We start from the raw sequence: 27692 nt of genomic DNA on the forward strand, positions 1-27692 counted from the left end.
CTGAACCCTAAACTCAAAAACAGACATGTATTCATTTATGAAAGGAAGGTAATAAATCCAGAAATAAATCACATTGCATGAAGTAAGCCAAGCCCAGCTTGATTAGTTTTGGAGAAAAATACATATGAATAAATCTTTCTCCAAAGAAGACATAAACGTGGAAACAGGAATTAAAAGTAGCCCTTCAACATATCTAAAAGCACCTAAAGACTATGTTCATATCAAGCAAATAGAAGCAATAGGAGAAACATTCTTTTGTCAAAATGAGTTCTTTGGTTCAATATAATCTTGAAATCTGTTGAGGAATGAGGAAAGTCAGTCCACGGACCTGTGGACGCCATGCCTTTGAAATCGTTTGGAACATCACAGGAGAGATATGTATGCTTCTGGTCTCTGCATAATTGTCTGCCTATACCAATCATTCTCTATGGTCTGTAATGAACATATATATAGCCCTGAGCAGAAGAAAAAAGTTTCTCCTCCTCTGTAGACTTTCAAGTAGGGAATCAACAGTGCATTTCTCACTTTCCATCTGCTTTTAAAAACATTTAGAACTCCTGATTCATTTGAATTCTTATTGAATTTTTCAATACAAGGCCCACATTTATTATTCCTTTGAAAGTATAAGTTGAAAATAGAATATGAAATTTACAGCTATTTAAAAAACGAGGAGTGATGGAAGCTACTGTGTCTCCATAAACTGCTATTCTTTCTGTTAATTTCATTTTACATAGGCTTGTTAGCTTATATTCTTCTGCTGTATTAGTTTAAAAGATTTAAGAGGTTTCCAATACAAAATTCTGGGGCAAACTATTTTTATTGAACAAAATTTAAATAATTTTGGAGTGGATGTCAGATTATATTGTTTTCAATGACATTGTTACACTATCCTAAAGCTTTAAACCACACACACACACACAAAATCTGTGGTGTGTGTGTGTGTGTGTGTGTGTGTGTGTGTGTGTGTATGTGTGTTCTTATTAAATACCCACTTGAAACTGTGGGTATTTATTTGATTGTTAAGTAAACAATGTTGTTCCTTTAATATTTCCAAGTAAAGGTCTGGATTGCCAATGGAAGCCTCGGGAGGGACAAACCAGTCATTTCAATGATTCTCAGTCAATCACCAACTTAACGATTCAGAGCTATGAGGGAGAAGGAGCTGAGATACTGTGTCTTCAGGAGAAAGTATTGGAGTGATTTGAGTAAAGATGAGTTTTTTGAGGTCTCATATTTCACCAACACAGTGCTTGATGGGAAGAAGTTTATCAGGGAACTATGGCTCAGGCTACCTTTAAGAGACAGCAGGGAAAGGACACCTTTGTGGAGCCCGCTGTTTTTTCCACTTAGTTCAATGGAAATCAAACAGAACATGTAAATACCCTGAGCTCTCGCATAACATCTGGATTCATCAAAACAAAGGACCATAAACAGAACTTGTCATTCATCCCTGGTGTAGAATTAAGAGTTTTGTACAAAATCACTATTAAGGAACATTTTCAAGAAGCCTGAAAAATAAAAGATGTCATATGTAAAGAAATAGTTTAAAGTAAATTTCAGTATAATTATTCCAACAATGAAGGGTCTCTCTTCTCAATCCCAATTCTTTGTCTTTTAAGTTATGGAAATTAGACAGAAAGAGGTGACAACTCCTAGCAAATGGGAATCACAGAACGCATTGAGGAGGCAGCCATAATCTGTTGAACACTGGGTACAGAGGACCCATTAATGTGCCAGAAGTATGTGACTGGCTATTTAGATGGGAAAATACCATGGAACAAATGATCAAACAAATTTTTTATCACAGATAAAAGTGCAAACAGTGAAAATGTATAGAAAAAATAGAAGAAAAATGAAGAACTTGACACATGAAGGAGAAGAAGCAGAAGAACAAATATGTATTCAGGAATTGCACAAATGTTTCCTAATGGGAGACAACAGAATATGCTCCTAGAGGGTAGGCCCATTGTAACTTCCCTGTGGTTGTGCTGTTTCTATGACCTTCCCTGATAGATGCATGGGTACCAGCAGACTGGCTCACTTACAGTGAATGAAATTATATAAATAAAACACCTTATAACAAAACCTATGTCAGTTCTCACTTCTAATATTCCCTTTATTGCCATCTATTTGATTCACAATACATAATTTTAGTTATTCAAAGTGTTAGTAAATTTTTGCATCCAAGGATAGCAAGGTTTTTCAACAGAGGCTTTTATTCTTTTAATATAAAAAGCTATCTCATTGTGCTTTAATAGATCTGCCTTGACCATACACCTTAGGGAAATTGGAAATTATAGAAGTGATGTGACTGTCTGTCATTACAGGCTTGTACTTGACAGGTAATAGAAATACATTAAAATACAAAGAAACAAGGACAAAATGGATGTTTCAAACCAATAAAAGCAATCTCAAAGAAGAGAATTTAGCAGAACACATTATCAAAACCTGTACAGTTCTTTCATTAAGACGGTCAGATAAATTTTCACTGAGAGGGAGATTTCTTTTTGTGTGGGCTTATGGTGTAGAATAACTTTCCACAGTTTGCTTGTTGCCCCCCCTTGAATTTAGAAACTGAGCCTAATCAATGATCTACATTTTATCATTCAGTAATGGTTTTTATGAATTAACAGCAAAAGTATTAAATAAGCTGTCACATAGAAGTATAAAAAACTCACAGTCTAGGTGGTGTGGGCATTGTAATATGGAGTATAAATGGTGTGTGTATCAAGACGAGCAGAGTATTGAGCTATTGTTAAATTGCTGAGAGAGGTTTAACCTAATCAAGGATTTGTGACCAACTGTTGCTGAAGGGTCTGTGGCTGAGTATGTTTTCATGGACAGATCAAAGTGATGGAATTTGTTTCTAATTCAAAAATGTTATGGGAGAATGTTGCAGTTATTGGACCTGGTACTTGGAGTAGGCCTTGAAGAGAACTCAACATTTGTATAAGCAGAACCCTTAGTCCTGGAACTTTGATGTTTGTGATTGATTGATGATCTAGAGGTCTCTCAGGATTCTGAGCATGGTTAGTGAATGAGAAGTAACTTGCTTTCCTTGTGTAAAACTGTCTGAAAGGTGAAAGTTGCTGTCTTTTTATTATCATCTGTAAATAGTTGTATGAAGGATTTTCAACTCAATATGTCCATTTGTAAATACAATGCATCTTGCCCGGTGTTGTCCCTCCCATCATTTTTCTCTTGAATATCTCCCAAGTCCACCTAGTCCCTCAAGTTTCCTTGTTCCATTTTTACATGTATATGTCATGTATTAAACTGCATTTGCCCACTCTTACTCTTTCCATTCATCTGCTCTGCCAATTCTTAAGATCTAGCACCCTTATCCATAAGCTTCTGCATATTTAGATTATTAAATTATCAGTTAATGGTATTATATAGTCACTTTTGTTTACTTTTTGTTTATTTGATGTTAGAGAAATTTGAGCTAAGGGTTTCAAATTTATGGGGATGACAATTTTATATGAGAGAATAGTTCAAACAATGCTGATATTCTGTTCAGCAAAACTGTGCTACACAATAGTAAAGTGTTAGACACACATCTTTATATGTTTTTCAAGTCTATGAGTATACAAAATCAAGAGTAAAGCCTAAAATATGCTGCAGAATTTAAATGATAATGGTGTACCCTCAAGGTGGGTGTAGTTGGCTCATGTCTGAAATTCTAGCTACTCAGAAAGCTGATTTCTAAGGATTGAGGTTCAAAGTCAGCCCTGAAGGAAAGTCCATAAGACTGTTATCTACTAGTAACCACAAGAAACTGGAAGTGGAGCTGTGGCTCAAGAAGTACAATGTTAGCCTTGAGCACAAAATCTCAGGGACAGCACCGAGGATCAGAGGTCAAGCTCCAGGATGGAGGAACAAAAAGGAAAGATGCATCCATGAGAGAAGGCTCAGAATTGATCATAACAAATGCCCTGGGTCTGGTGCAGGGTGTGGATATGTAAGGAAATTCTGGCTGGAGATTGTAAGCCAGGTATGTCAGAGCTTTCTGTTAGTTCTTCTTAATATTTTTAGAATCCTAACTTTGCTCTAAAAGTACATCTAATAGAAACGTTTTTCTTGTGTTTCCCAAGAAACTGCTGACTGTCAGCAGTTTGGAGTGACCAGTTGAGGGTATAAAACATATTAACAATGTTTGACTATGATAGGTTCTACAGGTGAGCACAGTGGTCCATTTTATCTGCATGAACACAGCCTGTTGCTGTATGGGGTGGATTCAGAGAGGGATTTCTCATCCTGAATCCAAGTTTCATGGTGAGTTTGGCTACTACAATGGCAGCCAAAATTAAAGCTAGGATCATTCACTCATGAAAATAATGGCATGGTGATATAGGACCTGTTTTTATCTGAGGATAAGAGTTCCTGTAGAGAGAGAGGAAGGAGAAAGAATCAAGGGAGGAAGAAGAGAAAGAATGGAGAAGAGGAAAGGAGAGAGGGAGAGGAGAGAGCTGTGAGGAGATGAGAGAAAGTAAAGGAGAGAAGAAAAGAGACAGAGGGAGCAGAGTGGAGAGAGAGAATGAGGAGAGAAGAGAGAAAGAAGAAAAGAGAGGAGGGAAAGGAGTGGAGAATAGAGAGACAGGAGAGAAGAAAAAAAGGTGTACAAGAGAGAGAGAAGAGAGGAGAATCAGATGACAGGCATCTTGTGAGAGGTGCCATTTTGGACCCACAACACAAGGCTGCAGCTGGATGATCTCCCTCTACATAAAGACAAGCCGCCTCACAGAAAACTGCTTAGAAGTTGACCCAAATTACTGATTCTTGAGTAGATGAAAGATTTTCCGTTTCAGATCACTGAGGGTAATCTATCTGGATATTTTGGCATTCAACAACAGGGAGTGGACACAATAAGATGTAGAAACCTTGTTCATTTCCATAGTAACAAAAGAAAACGTTTGAGGCAGATTTTTATATACGCAGAAAATTATCACCTTTTCACATAAAAGCTTATTATTCTACATAAGCATGTGTTTATCAGTAAAATTAGGTAAAATAAACCCAAGGGTGCAGATAGTTAATTTCCAGTAGTGTTCTTCCTATTCAGTCTTTTATTCTCTTTTTTCACTAATTTCAAAAAAAAAACGGTTTATTTTGACATATTCATGAAAACTTTTTTTTACTAAAATGGAAAGTAATAACACCTCAGTATCTTGTCTTTTCATAAATCTTTATTTCTACATGACTCAATACTTCAGAGAATGAGAAAACGGCAATGAAAAAAAACATTTTCAAGTATTTTCAATACAATTTCACTCATTCATATTGCACTATTAGAGAAGGCATTTTTATCTCTGAATTCACATTCACTATCAGAACTCTATAATAGGTATTTTATTTATATGTTTTCTTTCAACAGATCAATTTTTTCAATTGCTTGAGGTTTGGCTGAATGCTATGTTTTGCTATAATTTTCTAATTAGGAATTTGTCTGCCAGCCTGTATTCCTAATTTGTTATAATTATTTTGTTGAGTTAATGACATCTTCCTTGAATCTAAAGAGATTTCCATTTTCAATAACTTCTTAGGAATTGTTCACTTCTACAAGCTTCATTTAGATGCCTATTTTTTTCTTTATTTTGGTTTTAATTATCCTAAACTCGTGTAAAGGGATCCAATTCAGTGTGTCAGTTATGAGTACAATGAATCTTTTCCAGGGTCACCCTTTTCATTTTTCCCCCATTGTCTCTGCCAACACAATCCATTCTCTCAACTTATCTAGTTTTGTTTTTGCATGTGTCCATTAAATATTAATAACTCCATTTGCCTTGATTGTTTTGGGGCGGGGGGATTGTTTGTCTGTTTGCTTATTTTTGCCAGTCCTGGGGCTTGAACTCAGGGCCTGGGAAGGCACTGTCCTTGAACAAAGCACTGCGCTTGAGCCACAGCACCATGTCTGGCTTTTTCTGTGTATGTGGTACAGAGAAATCTAACCCGGGTCTTTATGCATGCTAGTGAACACTTTACCAGTAGGCCATGCCACTGACCCCATTTGTCATGTGTTTAAAGGAAACATCTCATTGTTGTCTCTTTACTTGGGAGGAAGAAGGCTATTGTATTTCTCTGACCTGCTGATAAGAGGTTGATCTTTATTGGATACTGATTGAGAAAACAAACAAGCAAAAAATAGGAGGTCAGGAGATTGGCCTAGTAGAGTGCCTGTCTAGCATGCATGAAGACCCGGATTTGATTCCTTGGTACCACATACATTGAAAAAGCCAGAAGTGGTACTGTGGCTCATGTGACAGAGCTCTAGCTTGAGAAAGCCCAAGGACACTGTTCAGGCCCTGAGTTCAAGGCCAAGGACTGGCAAAAAAAATAGCTTATGTCAACGCAGTGGCTCATGCCTATAATCCTAGCTACTCAGGAGGCTGAAAGGTTCAAAGCCAGTCTGAGCACAAAAACCAATGACTGCCAAAAAACAAAAACAAAAACGAAAAAAAACCCTTTAGAGGAGAGGGGTCAGTCCCCACTGAAAGATCTACCTATTTTTTTCATTAGAATTTATTCTTATATAATTTATGATAGCTCCTCTTTGATAATTCCCTGTCATGGGAACCTCTACTTGTCAATCTCCTATTGAAGTTTCTAGGTGAATGATGGATGGATCATTAGTGCTGATTCAAAGACAATAAAAAGCCTCAACTCAAACTTTCAGACACTAGTCAGCCTTTCTGCACTTGCACCGAGACGGCAATCTCATGGAGGACTGAAATCCAGAAATTGACCAAAATGCACCTCTTAAAGGGCACAATTTTCTTTATGTATAGGTATTACTTTAATAGGATAAAACAGTTGAGGCAAACTCATCTCAGAAATTATCATAAGGAAGCCTCTAGGAGCATCAAAGCCATAGAAATTAGCAAATTTCAATAATTATGGGAAATAGGTGCAGAAGAGGTAATCACAGTGAAGTAAAGCAGGACTGAATGAGTAGCCTGGATATATTAGGCCCAAGTAGAGGGAGGACTGAAAGATCATTGCATTTTGCTGATTTGTCTCTTCAGCAAAGTAAGAATTGCTGCTTTCAGGTTTAATTGCTAAAATTGACTGAAAGGCTAATTAGATAAATTTTGTTAATGTAGCCATTTGATGCGCTGAAACTAGCCTAAAATGATTCAAATAAGCAGAAAAAAGACATAACATATACAGAGATACCTGAATGATTAAAAGAAAATACTCAATGATATTCAAAACAGAAACAAATCATAATTACGTGACAATAATCTCAATGAAATAAGTGTATGAATCATCAGTTACTTTGTTTATGATTAATGTAAATAAGGAGATACAAGACTGGGTAAATAAGAAACATAGAACTCAAGTGGGAAATATTAAATAAGCGGGGAATGGGGGGAGGAGTTCCAAAGACAGGAGAGAATGATGGGATTATGGTGGATCAAGAAGTTCAGGACATGTCAATGGATATGTTAAATTGCCTCTCCTTTGATAAACGTTGGAGCATTTAAAACTGTGTATAATAAACACAAATCATAAATCACCTAAAAGATGAAAGTAGAGGGAAATTAAAGCAAGAATCATGATATTAATTGCATGTAAATTAAAGTTAGGCTGTAAATGAAAAAGCAAAACCTAAGCATTCAAATAAAATAAAGCAACAACGATAAAAAGATAAAAGTAGTATTTGCATCTCCCCAGATCTTAAGCATTTTGTTGTATTTGACACATTTCTTTTCTTTAAGTTCTCCAAAAATCATACAGTAAGATGGTATAGATTGTATTCACCCTCCTGTTCTCTGGAACACTAAAACTTCTTCCATTTGTCTGCACATTGGAACATTTTATACAGCCCTGCCTTTTTCTCCTCCTCTCTAAACTCTTGTAATCTCTCGGCCACTCTACTCTTTTCTTCTCTGAGATTTTTGTTTCTTTCTATGCATGAGCATCTGTCTTTCTGAGTTTCTGATCACTCAACATTATGTCCTCTATTTCAGTCCTTGTGGCTGCAGTGACAGAATCACATTCTCTTTATGACTGAATTGTATTCTATTGTGATAAAAATGGATATATTGCCACAAGAATACATCAGTTGTTGAGCATATCAGAATAAAGGAAAAGAAGGATGTAATACTTGAGATTTTAAAAAGACAGGCACACCATCTCTATATGAATATACTGTCTTTTCTGCTGTTCACAGAAGATGTCAGCCAGAGTAAATCATTATTATGTACATAAAACTACTAAAACATGGTGAAAAATAGATATTGATATTTTGACTATTGATTTGGGGGACTGAATTCTAACATGTGGAGATGTTGAAATTCTTATGTTTACGGGAAAATTGCATGCTTACCAAAATAAAAATATTTTTGTCTTGAATACACCTTAGACCAGAAGACACAGGACAGGATATTCCATACTAAGAGAAATAGTCTCATCCTAAACCAGGTTCTGCTAAACTTAACCTATACAGGTGGCTGAGATCAGAAGGATTACATTTCAAGACTAACCTGGGCAGACAGATCTCTAAAAATAACCAGGCTGTAGGTCAGGCATCACCAGAACAGGCAAGCTGAGTGGATTTAAAAACAACTATATTTGGGACTGGGAGTTTGGCCTAGTGGTAGAGTGCTTGCCTAGCATTCACGAAGACCCGGGATCAATTCCTCAGTACCACATACATAGAAAAAAGCTGGAAGTGATGCTCAGGCTCAAGTGGTAGAGCTCTAGCCTTGAGAAAGTCCAATGACAGTGTTCAGGCCCTGAGCTCAAGCCCAGGACTAGCAAAAAACCAACAACAACAACTATATCTAAAAAAAGAATAGTATATGATTTTAGGGAAGGAGGGAAAACAAGATAATTGGGGAGAGAAACAGGGACAAAACCATGAGAAGGGGTACCAAGGTCTTGAGAGGTAATGTACCTATTACCTGACAAATGTAATTGTAACCTCTCTATACAATATATATATATATATATATATATACATATATATATACCCCTCTCTCCTGACCAAAAAAAAAGAAAATTTTGATGCCCAAACAAGGAAAATTGTTAAAATAAGAAACTAAATTGTGGTAAATGGGTCAATTCTTTCAGAAACAATAATGACCAAACCATAATCCCAAATCTGTCTGAACCTTACAGTAACAAGTCAGTCAATTTGAGATTGAAACCTGATAAAACAGAAAGGAGAAGTCAGTAGAAGCATCCTTGCTGTGAACAACACCACAAACCTACTCTATTTAAATTCTTCCCATTCATCAGGGTCCAAATTCTTCTAAAGCTTGCATGGAAGAGCCAGGAAGATGGAACACATAATTAGGCCATAAAACATGCCTTAAGAAAAGTATAATAACGTAAGGAATATAAAGTGTGTTCTCAGCTCACAGGAGAATTTAACTAAAAATCAAGAAAATAAGATGGTTGGATAATCCATAAACGTGAGACTTCTTAAAACTCTAATATATGGGTCCCACAAATGTGAGAACAATAACAACATTGTGAAATGGCTACAACTTATTTTGAGGTGACAAATTTCCAAGATAAATCTGGGGAAGCTTGTAGTGCTAATATACGAAAATGTATACAACTAACTAGTTAAATAACGAACTAAATAAATGGCTAACTAAATAGCTAATTAAATAGATAACAAAGGGCCCACTATTTCAGGTGATACAGACATAAAGCAGTCACGGAAAACACCTGGAAAAAAAATCTTCTCAATAATTAAATCTAGAATCAATTAAATGGAAAAAAAATAAAAGTAGTGTTGAGTTATAACCCAAGATGTAAAAACCATATGGATGTAATTGAGAGTATGAAAAAATTAACTATAGGAAAATAAATAGTACTTGCAATGATTCATACTTAATTTAGGTGGCTGTCTCATGTTCAATCTGGACACAGTCATATATGGTGATATTCGTCTAAGGAATGTAGGTTAAAAGTTTAGTGGAGAATTCTGGGAAATTCTCCCTCAGGTCAATAGTCAAAGTTAACATGACTGGAGAAAGTGATCATGGTGAAATAACAAAAACATAATTTTATCTTTTCTGTTGTTCTTACCCAACAGATTATGCAACCCTCCTCCCTCTCAAAAAGAGAAAACATACCAGGCCATTTCCAATCAAGCATTATATAAAACATTTAGACCAATACTTCTCAAATCTATTGAGATTAGGAAAAGCAAGCAAGGTCTGTGCAATATTCCAGAAGAAATGAATAAAAGCATGATGATTAAATCCCTTGCAGTATTTGGAAGGCATTTTTTAAATATTTTTAATTATAATTAATAAAAGGGTTACATGATATTTGCCAGATAGAAGGTGCATTAATTCACATACATTGATACCCTTTCACATGTCTTGGTACCCATTACCCTCCCCTCCACCCCCCCAGTCTTGGTTTTTCCCCCTTCCCTATCCAATTTCAAATAACCAAATACAAATATATCCAATATATCAGATAACAAAGTGAGATACTGTAACAATATGAGATAACCAAGGGACAGCAAAAGAGATGAGAGATAACATAGTACATTAAGGACAACAATCATTCGTTATATGGCTTTTGTTTCAATATCCTGGAGGTCCTTTCAATTAGCTTCATACTATATGGCCTTATGTATCAAGGTTTTGCTCTATTGCAGGTCTCTGCTAGTAGAGCCCAAGGTTTCTACTGATTATGACAAATGAGGGGAACCATTGAGCCTAAGTTCCTTTGAGTCTGGCTTACTTCACTTAATATGATTTTTTCTAAGGCTTTCCATTTCCTAACAAATGGGGCGATGTCATTTTTTTCTGACAGCAGCATAGAATTCCATTGTGTACAAATACCACAACTTGTTGATCCACTCATCAACGGAGGGACATCTAGGTTGGTTCCATATTTTTGCTATGGTGAATAATGCTGCAATGAACATTGTTGTGGTAGTGGATTTAGTATGCCCTAGTTTCTGGATGGTTGGGTAAATGCCAAGTAGTGGAATTGTGGGTCATAGGAGTGCAGAGCTTTTGTATGGCAAAGGACATAGCTAGTAAATTAATTAGGAAGCCTACAGAATGGGAGAAGATCTTCACCAACCAAACAATGGACAAAGGCCTCATATCTAAAATATATCAACAGCTCAAAAAATTGAATCACTCCAAAACTAATTTCCAAAGTAACAACTATCCCATTAAAAGATGGGCCAAAGACTTAAAGAGAGTCTTCTCTGAAGAAGAAACAAAAATGGCCTATAGACACATGAAGAAATGCTCAACATCTCTGGTCATAAAAGAAATGCAAATCAAAACAACTCTAAGATTCCACCTCACTCCAGTTAGAATGGCCAGGTTCAGGAAAACGAATAACAACAGATGCTGGAGGGGATGTGGCCAGGAGGGATCACTACTACACTGTCGGTGGGAGTGCAAACTGGTTCTACCACTATGGAAAGCTTTATGGCAGTGCCTCAAAAGGCTAAACATAGAGCTCCCCTATGACCCAGCAATTCCACTACTTGGAAGGTATTTTTAACATTAAGTAAAAACTAAGGAACCATGCAGTGGAGCCACCTGTGGTGGTGTGTGCCTATAATCCCAGCACACTATGGCAGAGGCAGAAAAATAGTGATTTAGAAGCCACATAGGGTATTTTGGAATTCTATATCACCCTAAAAAAGTTTTATATTTATTTCTTGTTTTTTTTTTCCAATTTTAAAATTGAGTTTTACTTCTAAAAAATAAACCGGGGTTTCCTTGGGTGTCAGTGGTTCCCACCTCTAATCTTAATTACTTAGAAGACTAGAATTAGAGGATTAGAGTACAAATCCAGCTAAGACAGAAAAGTTCATCAACTCCATCTTTCATTAATCAACAGAAATTGGGTTAGAGTGGTGACTCAAGTCATAGAATGTAGGCCTTAAGTAAGCAAGCAGAGGGAGCAAGAGAATCTGAATTCAAGACCCAGTACCAGCACAAAAAGTTAAACAAATCAGCATGGGTAATCACATCCAGAAGATGAAGAAAAATCATCCATGAGGGGCCGGGAGTTTGGCCTACTGGTACAGTGCTTGCCTAGTATGCATGAAGACCTGGGTTTGATTCCTCAGTACTGCATACATAGAAAAAAGTTGGAAATGGTGCTGAAGCTCACGTGGTAGAGCTCTAGCCTTGAGAAAGTCCAAACACAGTGCTCAGGCCAGGACTGGCACAAGAAAAAAAAGAAAGAAAAATCACCGATGAGTAGCACTTAAGAACACTTATCCTTAGGCTGATCCTTTATATAGTGAAATAAAGTCCTCACTGCCCAACAACTACATTATTACATGCAAGTTAAATACTGTCATCCTCATGTGAGTGTTACTATTTCTTTGATCAATACTTTACAGAGGAGAAATTCAACAGAGTTTCAGTATGTATGTACAGGACAAAATAGACTGTGAATAAAGCATTTGAAGTCAGAGTTTTCTAAATCCACCTAATTCGATGACAGTTTGCTGGTCAGATTACCAATAGTTGAGAGCCCTCTTAAAGACACATATTCCTTCCTTGAAAGAGTCTGTTACTTCTAAATAGTTAGGTAAGATTGCTAGGATAAAACAAGATTTTTTTCTAAACTGTAAAATTTAGTAACAATATAATTGCATGAGGGATCATGACATGTTTTCAAATCTACTTATATGTAATATTTATTTCTGTCTGTGCTTTGGTTTTCACAATTTTCTAAGAAAATATTGGTTAATATTTATGATTTTATCTCTAAATTTGGCACCAGGTTTGGGGAAATATATATATATATAAATGCATATATACATGCATGTATATTGGTATATATTCAATGTAAATAAAGTGTCATAAACAAGTGGTTTTTCTTCTTTTTTGTAACTTGTTTTTACTGGCGATACTTTAAAAAAAAAAAACCTCATAACTGGGGACCTGGAGTTTGGCCTAGTGGTAGAGTGTTTGCCTAGCAAGCACAAAGACCTGGATTCGATTCCTTGGTGCCACATACGTAGAAAAAAGCCAGAAGTGGTGCTGAGGCTCAAGTGGTAGAGCTCTAGCCTTGAGAAAGTTCAAGGAAAGTGCTCAAGCCCTGAGCTCAAGCTCAGGACTGGAAAAAAATAATTCATAATTGGCATTTCCTGGGTAAATACCACTTGAATGTCCAGATCCGTCCTTTTTAGATAGGGCCGGGTATTTTTACCTGGGCTGGCTTCAAACAGAGATTCTGCTATCTCTACCTTTCAAATACCCATGAAAACAGGTATATATCACCATACATAGCCCTCACATACTTCTTTATACACTTAAATTAATTGTGAACTAAATAAAATTTGTGTGCCTTTTTGTGTCATGGGAAAATATGATTATGAGAATTTCATAATTTTGCCTGAGATGATAATTATATAAACACATTTATATAGGTAGCTTATAAGTATATAAATACTAAAATATTTTAAACAAAATTCAATTGTCATTAAAAGGAATATTTAATATTATGCTGGGTAATTTTTTTATTTATTATACATTCTTAAAGTAAAAGAGATTATTAATAAATTTTAAAATCTCATTAACAAATACTAATTGCATTCTTTTAAACTGCTTAGTTAAAATAGCAAATTCTCCATAAACATTTCCAAAAGTTTATGAACACAAGTAGTATAGACTCAACCAATGCATAGAATACATTTTCTTTGGAAATTGTGGTTAAGAAAAAAATATTATGGATTATATGAACTGTTGGTTTTTAAGTAGGCTATTTTACCAAATAGTTTCCTAATCCTAAAATTGCCTGCAATATTATTTGATACTATTTACTTGTTGAAATCAGAGATGTAGAATTTTAAAAAGAATTTAGTATATTTATCTACAAACAGATGATAGAACTTGAAAAGGTTTTACATGTTCAACTTCTGTTTCAAGGAGTTGCACAAGAATAATAGAAAATATGGTGTGTTGTAAAATCTCAAGTTCCCTTTTCCTTTTATAAATATAACATTCAAAAAATATAATTAGGTAATCTATACAAACTCAAGTTCAACTAGTAGGTCATAAATGTCTAACCTGTTTTCTTTAGTGCAAGTGTTGAAGTTTGTGACAATCCCTTTTATCCTATAAAGATAAGGGACAAAATTCTGAACAATGCATAAAGCAACATCACTGCTAGTAAACAAAAAGCGAAGATCTCTTTCTGAAATTTTAATCTATAAGAACATCAACTGAAATAGGTAATTGCAGATTTTTAAATTATATAGTTCTAATGCCCTCATTATATTACATGGTTATCAATAAATGATAGATTTCTAGTGTAATAATGCAATTTCTATGGCAAATAATACAAAAAACAAGAAATGTGCTGTTTATTAGAGTTTGGTAGTTTGTACTGGAGAATGGCAAAGTTCCAGGCTATAAAGATTCTGTACCCCAAAAGCCACAATAAAGCTACTTTAGATAAACAAATAGACTGACTTTCTTAATCTTAAAGCACATCACAAATCTCAAAAATAACTAAGTATAGCTCATGAAATTGAAATTATCCTCGAAGAAATGGAAATGAGATTTTTGAGAAATAAACTTCTAAAATAAACATAGGAACCCTAAATCTCTACTGAAGTAGATACTAAAGATACTAAAAGTTGAGAAGAAATAATTGCTAAATTCTATGTGTAGAAAATTCTTTGTCTTTAAGAATATATTTGTAGGGGATGGGGGCATAGCCTAGTGATAGTGTGCTGGTCTAGCATACACTAAGCCCTGAGTTGGATTCCTGGGTACCACATACTCAGAAAAAGCCAGAAGTGGCACTGTGACTCAAGAGGCAGAGTACTATCCTTGAGCAAAAAGTGTCCAAGGACAGTACCCAGGCCCAGAGCTCAAGCCCTATGAATGGCAATATATATATATATATATATATATATATATATATATATATATATATATGTGTGTGTGTGTGTGTGTGTGTGCGTGTGTGTGTGTGCGTGTGTGTGTGCGTGCGTGTGTGTGTGTGTGACACATATTTGTATACATATGACATGAAATGATCTCAGGCTCCAAGAGTATCCTAGTCCTAAACTATCTGTTTTAATTTTGTCATTCACTAAGTGTTGCTGTAAGTCAGAAACAGTTGTTTTCTGTATATATCAGTTTAAAATACATGGCAAGGGAGATGAAAATAAATACTTTGATCATATTAAGTGAAGTAAGCCAGACCCAAAGGAACATCAGCTCAATGGTTTCCTTCATTGTAATAATTAGTATGCACCTAGGACTCTCCTAGCAGAGGCTTACAATAGCTCAAAACTTAGATACATAAGGTCATATAGGATGAGACTAAATAAAAGGATTTCTAGGATGTGGAAACAAGAGGTTTATCTCATGTGATTGTTGTTCTTAATGTACTACATTATTTCTCTTCTTATTGTTTATCTCATGTTGTTACTGTATCTGACTTTGTTACATGGTGTATTGTATATACATTTATTTGTATATTTGAAATAGGGAAGGGGAAAATCTAGATGTGTGGGAGAAGGTGGAGGAGGGAAATGGGGACAAAAACATGAGAAGGGTTATCAATGTGTGAGAAATAATGCACCTACTACCTGCTGAATGTAATTGTAACCCTTCTACCCCGACAATAAAATAAAATAGTTTGGTTATGTTCAAGGTTGACCTTACTGTTAGGGAAACTACAGAAAGACAAGTTCCATGCCTAATATCCTGACAAGAGTGACTTACTAGACATCCCTGAAGTATGGGAGGTTGGGTGTGTAGGTGGGTGGGGATCTCAAAAAAATCCTAGGAGAAACATTAGTCTGATATTTACTGGTAATACATTCATAATTGATGGCATCTCTCATAGAACAGGAAACATCCTGGTGATTAACTGATATAGAGTTGGGCAATTGAAATGGCTCAAGAAAGTTCTCAATGGAAATGAGCAAAATATAAGCACAAAACATCTGAATTTCCTGGCTTTAGCAGATCATAATATTCAAGTGCATACATTGTGTTTGTACAGTTGCATTTAGTAGTGCACATTCCCCCTAAACATGGTTTTCAACCAATTTCTGCATATTTAAATGAGTTGTATCTCCATTTTTGTCTTGTTTGAAATATATAATTTAAAATTTTCTTGAGAAATGTTTCACCCAATTTTATTTAAATTGTGTTTGCTGCCTGTAAATATTTGGGCAGGAAATAGCTGTTTTTGGTACTGCTTTCTCTATTGTTTCAGTTATGATTGTAAACTTGCTTTGAAAGATTTGTATTTCTAAATTTGTTAAACTATGTATTTATGATTAAATAAGTTTGAATTATTATTAATTTAATTAACATTATGAGAAAGTATTTATGTAAAAATTTACATGGATATACAGATGATATACAGATAGTCTATATGTAAATCATATTTAATTTCAGTTTATTGATAGACCCTTTCAATTCACATGTGGTCCTGCAGATTTTCTGCCAGCTCACATTTTCCATTTTCAGGCAGAATATTGAAGTCCCCAACAAAGAAACTTTCTTCCTCTAAGATTAGTTATGTCTGCAATTAACAGCAATAGCCTCACTGTTTTTTGACTAATGATTAGAGAGTATCATACCCACAACTTCTCTTTTCATCATTGTAGGTTTCTGATATGTATCACATGAATGGATCTTCTTTTTTCTTTGCTTGTTTTTTTATTGTAATTAATAAAAGGGTTACATGATATTTGCCAGATAGAAGGTGCATTAATTCACATACATTGATACCCTTTCACATGTCTTGGTACCCATTACCCTCCCCTCCACCCCCCCCCCCAGTCTTGGTTTTCCCCCCTTCCCTGTCCAATTTCAAATAACCAAATACAAATAAATCCAATATATCAGATAACAAAGTGAGATACTGTAACAATATGAGATAACCAAGGGACAGCAAAAGAGATGAGAGATAACATAGTACATTAAGGACAACAATCATTCATTATATGGCTTTTGTTTCAATATCCTGGAGGTCTTTTCAATTAGCTTCATACTATATGGCCTTATGTATCAAGATTTTGCTCTATTGCAGATCTCTGCTAGTAGAGCCCAAGGTTTCTACTGATTATGACAAATGAGGGAAACCATTGAGCCTAAATTCCTTTGAGTCTGGCTTACTTCACTTAATATGATTTTTTCTAAGTCTTTCCATTTCCTAACAAATGGGTCAATGTCTTTTTCTGGCAGCAGCATAGAATTCCATTGTGTACAAATACCACAACTTGTTGATCTACTCATCAACTGAGGGACATCTAGGTTGGTTCCATATTTTTGCTATGGTGAATAATGCTGCAATGAACATTGTTGTGGTAGTGGATTTAGTATGCCCTAGTTTCTGGATGGTTGGGTAAATGCCAAGTAGTGGAATTGCTGGGTCATAGGGGAGCTCTATGTTTAGCCTTTTGAGGCACTGCCATATTGCTTTCCATACACTATGATCAAACTGGATTCATCACAGGGAGGCAAAGCTGGTTCAACATATGCAAATCAATTAACGTAATTCAACACATCAACAGGAGCAAGGACAAAAATCACATGATTGTCTCAATAGATGCAGAAAAGGCATTTGACAAGATTCAACACCCCTTTATGTTAAAAGCTGTGGAGAAACTAGGAATCCATGGAACATTTCTCAATATAATAAAGGCTGTGTATGACAAACCCACAGCTAGTATGACACTTAATGGCGAAAGGCTAAAGCCATTCTCTCTAAAATCAGGAAGGAGACAAGGATGCCCACTCTCTCCACTCCTCTTTAACATAGTATTATAATTCTTAGCCAGTGCAGTAAGGCAAGAAGCAAGCATAAAGGGGATCTAAATAGGGAAAGAGGAAGTAAAACTTTCCCTCTTTGCAGGTGACATGATCCTGTATTTAAGGACTCCTGTAGACTCTACTCCCAAGCTCCTTGAGATGATTCAAAACTTTGGAAGGGTAGCAGGCTATAAAATTAACCCTCAAAAATCAACTGCCTTCCTCTACACCAACAGTGACAGGAATGAGGCAACAATCAGGAAAGCAATTCCTTTCTCAATAGCCTCTTTGCTTATTTTTGTTTGTTCTAGTACATATGAAGTGCCAGGTTTACAAATACTAGATAAGCATTCAAAGACTGAGCTATAAGCTGAAATGAGTGATATTGTTTTGTGCTGTGTTGCTTCATTTCATTTGGACAGTCTTTTTGTTTGCTTTTTGTTAGTGATACTGATGATTAAGATGATAACTGATAGAATAGACACACCAACTTGGTTATTGTTTTGTGTCATTTGTTCTTGTTCTTTATTCCTTCTGCCTTCTACTTCTCTGCTTTCTTTAGTTTTGTTTTATATAATTTGATTATATGATTCAAATTTCACCTCTTTGAAACTATTTTGTATTTTACTGGGTTTTTTAATGATTTGTAAGACACCTGTATTACTAATCCAAGGTCTTCTTTTGACTCAAATAACATCACTTACTCGACAGTGAATGTGTCAAAGAATAATCCCCATCCTTTCCTTTTAAAATGACTACTCTTCTTTCATTTCCTATACTCTTTGATCAGTGAGTGCTTTGTTTCTATAGTTGTCTGAACTATTACCTGTTATATCAATTAAGAAAATTGAAGGGGCCAAGAGTTTGGCCTAGTGGTAGATTGCTTGCCTAGAATGCACGATGACCCAGGTTCAAATCCTCGGTACCACATACATAGAAAAAAAGCCGGAAGTGGTGCTGAGGCTCAAGTGGCAGAGATCTAGCCTTGAGAAAGTCCAAGGACAGTGGTCAGGCCCTGAGCTCAAGCCCAGGACTGGCAAAAAAAGAAAAAAGAAAAGAAAATTGAAATCTGTTATTTAATACCTGATTCTCTAATGCTTTTTATTTCTTTGTATGGACTGAAGTATCTAGACTATCTATTTGTACTTACTGCTAATTGATTTCTAATTTCTGGCAAGCTAAGACTGGAAATCTTCACATTTCATACTTGTCTTGAAAGTATTTATCTATCACTCACTTACCAAGAATAAGTTCACTGAAAACAAAGTTTTTGGCTGCTAATTTTCTTTTCGTTCAGCACGTTTAGTCTCAGTCTTCTCTGGTTTTCTTTTCATAGATTCTGAAGGTAATCCAGTTCTTACTTTTACTTCCATATAAAGGAGTCCCAGCAACACATAACCTTAAATATTTCCTCTCTGTATTTTTATTTTGTGATCTTTGAATATTGTGTACTGAAGGGTTGATATATTGGTATTTACCCTGCTCTAGTTTGCTGAGATGTATAGGATTGTAGATTAAGGTCTATCATCATTAATTTGATTAAATTTGTCACTATTTGTCAAATATTTCTTTTTTATTTTATTGTCAGGATAATGTATAGAGGGGTTGCAGTTACATTCATCAGGTAGTAGGTGCTTTATTTCTCACATATTGATGTCCCTTCTCATATTTTCCTCAACCCACTCCCTCTCAATCTTATTTTCCCCTTCCCTTCCTTATTTCAAATAAACAAATAAATGTATATACAATATACAAAGTAACAAAGTCAGAGTAAAAACATTTCCTTTTGTTTATTTGTTATCCCTTGCTATTCTCATTATGCATTTATCTTTCAAATTATCCTTTTTAATTTATATAAATATGTATTATTTTATTGTAAAGGTGATGTACAGAAGGGTTACACTTATATAAGTAAAGAAAAGTGTACATTTCTTGTCAGTGTTGCTACCTCCTTCATTGTCTGGCACTTTCACTTCCCCCACCTGCACCCCTACCCTGTAGTTACTAATTTTATTTCCTACATTGTGTCTTGTGAGAATTGTTGTTTCATTGGTTCACCATGGTCTTTGTCTCACCATTTCCATCTCTTTTCATTCCCAAATCAGATAAGCTTATATACAAGACAAAGTGTTCCAAAATAAAAATAAAAGTATAAAAGTGACAGCAAGGAATAAACTAAAGGAAATGAAGCCAGAAAGAAAAAAAAAAGAAATAACTGCAAACAGTATACAGTACACACACACACACACACACACACACACTTAATTTTCCATATCTTGGAGTTCACTTTGATTAGCATCATGTTAGTTAACATGCACATGGCTATTGAGCGATTGTCATCCTAGACATATACTAATTATTACAAATGAAGAAAACCATGGAGCCTAGGTTTCTTTGGGTCTGGCTTACTTCACTTAACATGATTTTTTCCAAGTCTTTCCATTTCCTTCCAAATGTGGTGATGCCATTCTTTCTGATGGAAGCATAAAATTTCATTGTGTATAAATGCCACATCTTCTTGATCCATTCATCTCTGAGGAGCATTTGGGCTAATTCCAAGCTTTAGCTATGGTAAATAATGGTGCCAAAAGCTATCTACAAATTCAGTGCAATACCCATCAATGTTCCAGCAACATTATTTAATGAAATAGGAGACGCAATCCAAAAATTCATGTAGAATAATAGAAGACAATGAATAGCAAAAGCAGTCCTTAGCAGGAAGAATATTGCTGGAGGAATATCAATACCAAACTTCTAACTCTATTATAAAGCTGTAGTTATAAAAACAGCTTGTTACTGGCACATGCACTGGCCTGACAACCAATGGAATATAACTGAAGACCCAGAAATGAACTCACAGATCTATGGCCACTAATCTTTTATAAAGGAGCCAAAAACATTACATAGAAGAAAGACAGTCTCTTCAATAAATGATGTTGGCAGAATTGGCTATACACCTGCAACAAAACTGAATTTAGTTCCATATATATATGTATATATATATATGTGTGTGTGTGTGTGTGTGTGTGTGTGTATGTGTGTGTGTGTGTGTGTGTGTGTGTGTGTGTGTGTATACAATCCTGAACCAGAATCAATTCCAAATGGATCATATAACTCAAGGTAAGATCAGATACTATGAAAACATTAAAGAAAGGATTAGGGGAAACACTAGGGGTCTTTGGCACACTGGGAAGGAAAAAAAACAAAAAACAAAAAACTTTCCAAGTAAAAATCCAGCAACACAACAAATCAAAGAAAGACTGGATAAATGGGATTTTTTTAAAATATAGAGTTTCTTCATAGCAAAGGACATAGCTAGCAAGATAAATAGGACAACCACAGATTGGGAGTTCTTCACTAAATATGCACAGACAAGGGCTGCATATGGAAAATATACTTAGAGATCAAAAACTTAAACCTTCTCCCAAAGAAATCCTCAAATAAGCAACCTACCCAACACCTAAAGATGTATAGATAATTCTCTGCAGAGAAAAAAGAATGAAGAAACACTCAACATATTTAGCCATAAAAGAAATGCAAATCAAAACAACTTTGCGATTCCACCTCACTCCAATTAGAATAGCCATTATCAAGAAATCTAATAACAACAGATGCTGACAGAGATGTAGCCAGGAGGGATCACTACTACATTGCTGGTTGAAGTGTAAACTTGTTCAATTACTCTGGAAAGCAGCAGTAGGTTTCTCAAAGGACTAAATGTAGAGCTCTCATATAACCCAGCAATCTGACTCTTGGAAATTTACCCACATGACCACAAACAAGGCCACACTTAAAGCTACAAGCACAACAATGTTCATTGGAGCATTATTTACCATAGCTGAAGTTATCTTTTACTGTGGATGTTCTATTTTTTTCTTTATTTTATCCTTGCTCGGTGTATTTCAGTTTGGGGGGTGTGTATTTACATCACTTCTAGCACATCAATTCTTCCTGAAGCTGGGCCTAGTTTTCTTCTTGAGCTCTATTGTTTGCTTCTCAATTCTAGAATCACCTCTGATTCATTCTTAGAGCTTTTGTGACTGCCTCTGTTGTTCATCTGTTTTTATACACTTACCACTTCTCCCAACCAAGGTCTTAGCCACGTATTAAATGCAGTCATTGTATTTCCTGATCTGATAACCCAATCATCTTTGTAACGTCTAGGTCTAGATAGTTCAAACAGTTATCTTGCAGTTCACATGGCAAATTTTATTTGTAGGAATGAAATACTGCCCTGAGGAAGTGACAGAAATAGTTATCAACAGTCAGAATTTCTGTCTTTGTAACAGCTTCTAGTTTCTTCTCTCTATATTGGTTTCTTAGGCTCCTTTGGGCTCCTAAACAAAAAGACCAAGGATTCAGTAATTTATAAATTTATGAAGCACAGAAGTCAATTGACATGATTTTCAATTCCCTGGTGAGATGCAACAAGTGGACATCAGCTTTTCTGCCAATATTTTGATGGAAACCCCAGTCTGTGACCTCATCAAGTCCTTATACCTTCCCAAAACTTCACTTCCAAATATCATGAATAGATGAATTCCTTGTGTAGAACAAAAATGATGATGCTCATGTGTGCTGAACAAGAAAATCAAAAGCCATTTTTACCTCCTTAATTATGTTCTATTCTTGAGCATGGTGGGCTTATGGAAGTGGTATGCTTAGCAGATCTCAACTGAAGCATCATTTCTCTAAAACAGAAATTAAGGAAAGTTTTGTGCTAGACGATGTATAAGGTTAAGCACTTTACATTCAATATTAACTTTTCTCACCTTAGTCTTGTTTTCAGATGAAGCGATTCTTGTATGTAAGGAACTGAGATATGTGACATGTCCATTAGAAAGCTAATAAGCAAATAAGAAACATACAAATGAATCACTCTATTAGAGATAACTCATCTATAAAAATATATTACTGGAAGGAAAATTGATTGATCTATAGAAAATAATGTTATAAGAAGTAAGTCAGGCTTAGAGATGGTGCATAATTTCTTTTATATGTGAAAATTAAAAGAAATGCAAATCAAAACAACTCTAAGATTCCACCTTACTCCAGTTAGAATGGCCAGGATCAGGAAAATGAATAACAACAGATGCTGGAGGGGATGTGGCCAGGAGGGATCACTACTACACTGTTGGTGGGAGTGCAAACTGATTCCACCACTATGGAAAGCAGTATGGCAGTACCTCTAAAGGCTAAACATAGAGCTCCCCTATGACCCAGCAATTCCAATACTTGGCATTTACCCAACCATCCAGAAACTAGGGCATACTAAATCCACTGGCACAACAATGTTCATTGCAGCATTATTCACCATAGCAAAAATATGGAACCAACCTAGATGTCCCTCAGTTGATGACTGGATCAACAAGTTGTGGTATTTGTACAAAATGGAATTCTATACTGCTGTAAGAAAAAACGACATTGACCCATTTGTTAAGAAATGGAAAGACTTAGAAAAAATCATATTAAGTGAAGTAAGCCAGACTCAAAGGAACTTAGGCTCAATGGTTTCCCTCATTTGTCATAATCAGTAGAAACCTTGGGCTCTACTAACAGAGATTTGCAGTAGAGCAAAACCTTGATACATAAGGCCATATAGTATGAAGCTAATTGAAAGGACCTCCAGGATATTGAAACAAAAGCCATATAATGAATGATTGTTGTCCTTAATGTACTATGTTATTTCTCATCTCCTTTGCTGTCGCTTGGGTATCTCATATTGTTACAGTACCTCACTTTGTTATCTGATATATTGGATATATTTGTATTTGGTTATTTGAAATTTGATAGGGAAGGGGGGAAAACCAAGACGGGGGTGGGTGGTGGGTTGGGGGAAGGGTAATGGGTACCAAGACATGTGAAAAGTTATCAATGTATGTGAATTAATGCACCTTCTATCTGGCAAATATCATGTAACCCTTTTATTAATTACAATAAAAAATATTAAAAAAATAAAATTATGAACCATAAAAAATAGAGGGCTCCATGCACAGGTACACACGCACCCACACACACACATACAAACACACACACACACACACACACACACACACACACACGCCAAGTGACTAAAGATGGTATTCATAGGGGAGGAGTCAAAATGGGTAACTCCTCTGAACCACTAATAAACTGTATATCAAAGTGAATACTATGCTGTGGAAATGTATTTTGGGGAGAGAAGAGGCATAGTAAGAGATAGAATTGAGGGAGGAAGAGTGACCAAAGGTAGTCACTATGTAAAAAATAAACTACATAATTTTAGTGTAGCAATGGAGGTAGGGATGGGAAGGAAAAAGTAGAAAAAGGTTGAAGGAAGGACTGTTATTCATCAATATACATTGCTCTCATAAGCTGACTTATGGAATGGTAACTTCTTCATTCAGTTGTTCAACAATATAGATTTAAAGGATAGCAAATGAAGATTTAATATACAATATGAAATATATAGTACATAGTCTATAAACTTTATAATATATTTAACTTTAAGTAATAATATATTTTATTTCATATAATATATATTAAACATTGAGTAAACATTGATGGAAGTTTCCATGGTTGGTTTAGCTCTCTCCACAGAGAAATGGAAATCTTTAGGTTAGGACAATGCATGAAATGGGCTGGTCATTAGTGTCATTTCTTTGATCTGCATATTTTTTTTTATTGTGAGTCTACTGAAGTACTAACACAGCAGTTTCAAATCTTAGGAGACCATGCACCAGTACACATATAGCAGTGCGGTGCATTCACTGACAAGTTCAAGACCTATTTCAACCCCATCTCTCAGAGGATAGAGGAGTTATCCCAAGGAGTTATTTCACTTCCATCACTCAAGGATACATTCTTACAGGATTAAGGGAAATTACCTTGTACTAATTTCTGATGATCTATATTTGCCTTCCTATTATTTTCTTTGAATACAGTTATCAGTTCCTAAATAATTGTAATCAACTGAGAAAATGGGTGAAATCAATTATGTCATATGATGTATTTTTTCTATGTTTTCCTTAGGAAATAGAAATTACCAGTTAGATTCCGTGGGAATTGCTTCATTTAGAATATATATTTTGAATTTTTTAAATCTTGATTTGTTCTTTTGTTTTAAATGTTTTGCTACCTTTAGTAGTTTTAAAAAGGAGTTGCCATCTAACAATGCCATTTATGAATACAATGCATTTTGATCTAATTTAAAATGTTTTAATATCTTTAAGTACAGTTGTAGAAAAAATTTTCATCTAACAATGTAGTTTATGAGTACAGTGTAGTTTGATATGTCACCCTTTTAACATTCTCACTATCCCATCACTCCCAACTCACCCTTTCTCTCACTTTTCCTAATTTTGTAGCATGTACATTGAATTCTTGACTTCATTTCTCTTCCTTTCTCCTCTCCATTAATCTGACCCTCTCTTTATAACCCCATCCTACCTTTTTCTTTTTTTTTCTTTTTGGTTGATCATAGGGCTTGAACTCTAAGCCTGGGTGGTGTCCCTAAGCTCTTCAACTCAAAGCTATTGCCCTACCATTTGAGCCATAGTGCTATTTCTTGTTTTCTTGTGGATCATTGGAGATAAAAATCTCATGGACTTTTATGTGCAGGCTGGCCTTGAACCATGATTCTCAGATCTCAGCCACCTGAGTAGCTAAGAATACAGGCCTGAGCCACTAGTGCTGGGCCCATCCTAGCCTATTCAAGTACCCATTTTCTGGTGTTCCTTTTGTTGAAAATTTGAATTTGTCTATTTAAGGAATTATGCTATTCAAGTTATCTCTTGAATCTATATTTCAGTTATTGTAACAAGGCAATCCAATTTGGCATTGATGATTTTAGTGATTTAGGTTTCTGTGTTACTGATATATATATATATATATATATATATTAGCTTATAATTCTCCTTTTACATATCGCGTAGAATATCTTCAGTTTTCTAAAATTCCATATAGGGTAAAACTAGCAAACCTGGAAATAAAAGTTTTCTTTTGACTATGTTGTGTTGGTTTTTGTTTTCTCCTTTGTAGACACTTTGTTTTCTGTACCTTTTGTCTTATTTGTAAGTCTATCTTTATGACCTGGATCAATAGCCACATTTTCTGACCCTCAAGGAGGACTAGATAATAATCTCCGATGCTTTCAGGCAAAAATAACAATTTTGTTTGAAAAGAAACTATACAAACTAAGGTTGATACATTTTCCATGGGCAAATTTTGTTGGCATTCTTATGTTTGTAACAAATGTTTCTTTTGCCCACTAGAATGAATGTGCAGAACCTTTAGGCTGCTTCTATGGAAATCCTTAGGTATTAAATAGATGAGTCAATCAATGTGTTTGTGTTAAAAAATTAAAGCCCAAGTTTATTAATAAAATATATAATAGTATGGCTTTTATTCATTTATAATTATGAACAGAATTTCAATGATCAAGGAAAATGCATGATAGGAAAAGACAGGATCAAGATTAGACAATGAATTTAAGCCCAGGTAAACAATTTGCTGAAAAAAAAGTAAACCTATTTGTCTTTGGTACACTCCTGCAATTCTGTGGCTGGACGATACTGGACTCAGTTTCCTTGCCTTCTGCTTCTATGTGGTTGTGTCTGTGAGCAAATGTTTTTCCATGTCCTACCTGGCTCCACCCAGCTTTCAGACTTTGGGTCTTAGTAGGGGAGGAAGGTCACTATTCTTCCCACCTCAGTCACTGACTGCCCTCTGTGTCTTTCTAGGAGCCCTCTGCTTCCTCCCTCATCCTGCTGAGAGTGCACAACTCTATTTTTCAATCTCTGAAGAGATAAACCTGATTATCACAGAAGTCATTTGTGTCTGTAGCTTTTAAGGACGTGATCTCATCATTTTCAAGCCTGAGACTTCTGAAACTACCATTAGAGCTTATGATAGATCTCACTTCACCTCAGAACCTGTCTTCCTACTTTGAGAAAGTGCTTCATTTCAGCACTCCTTTAACTTTGTATCATCTGACTTGCCAGAAATACATCACTCACCAACATACAAGATAAATTTAAAAGGAAAATGATACCTAACACATATAGAGGTTTGAAGATGAAAATGTTATTGAGTCTTCTGTTGTCATAGTAAATGCCCTGAGGAAAACTAGCCAGTTGTGTGATGTTTGACTTCAGTCCTATGGTCTGGAGATTTTACCACACAGAGCAGTGCTGATTTGCTGCAGCCCCAATTTGTTTGAAATCTCTAGTAAGAGTGATTGTGTTAAATTGCATAATCTCAATCCAGAAGCTTTTGATGTCTTGTTGAATTATCTGCACATTACTCAGTTGAAAGCTGCTATTGAAAGTCGTTTATTTGAGAACACATGCACCTGGAAAAAATAACTTGAAGATAGATCCAGTAGAGCAGTTTTGTGGTGATTATTTCCTATCTAGAATAGATGTTACCAACTGTATCTCTTACTGAAACTTTGCAGGTTGTATGGGAAAACTCACATTCACTGAATAAGGTAGATTCCTGTAACAATTTGAGTAGGGGAGGAATGCTTTAAATATCCATGACTAAAATTGATAGTAGTGCTTAGCTAAAATGTTTGAAAATAATCACTTGTATGCAGAGTAGTATCTGGGAGAATAGATACATTCTGGAAGAGTTGCTAGAAGAAGGTCAAGTTTTGAACTATTCATCTTAGTACATGTTGTTTGATGCAAACATTTGGGATGCAAAGGCTGATCTCTTTGCGATGACAATTCCTACATTGAGTTCATGGAGGAAAAGCTACATGCTGCAGGCAGCAATAAGCAGAGAAGTTTAACTGGATGTCTTTCTTATTCAAATAATGGCATGCAAAGCCCTAGGCAGTAGTGAGAAAGCATTGCTTCAGAGTAGATTTCAGGCAATACTTAGCTTTTGCTTGGTTGTTCTGAATTCCAATATATTTTGCTCAGATTTCCTCCATGGGTGAAATGGGCTACAGAGCTCACCACGTATTCT

General features: G+C 35.4%; 1 pseudogene; it reads left to right on the forward strand.

The window, feature by feature from the left end:
- Nucleotides 1-27390, forward strand: part of LOC150063162 (influenza virus NS1A-binding protein homolog) — a 71928-nt pseudogene extending 44538 nt beyond the window's left edge.
- Nucleotides 27391-27692: the final 302 nt, after the last annotated feature.

This window comes from Megascapheus bottae, chromosome 5 (genome assembly GCF_031878675.1).
Source record: "Megascapheus bottae isolate mThoBot1 chromosome 5, mThoBot2.hap1, whole genome shotgun sequence".
NCBI lineage: Eukaryota > Metazoa > Chordata > Mammalia > Rodentia > Geomyidae > Megascapheus > Megascapheus bottae.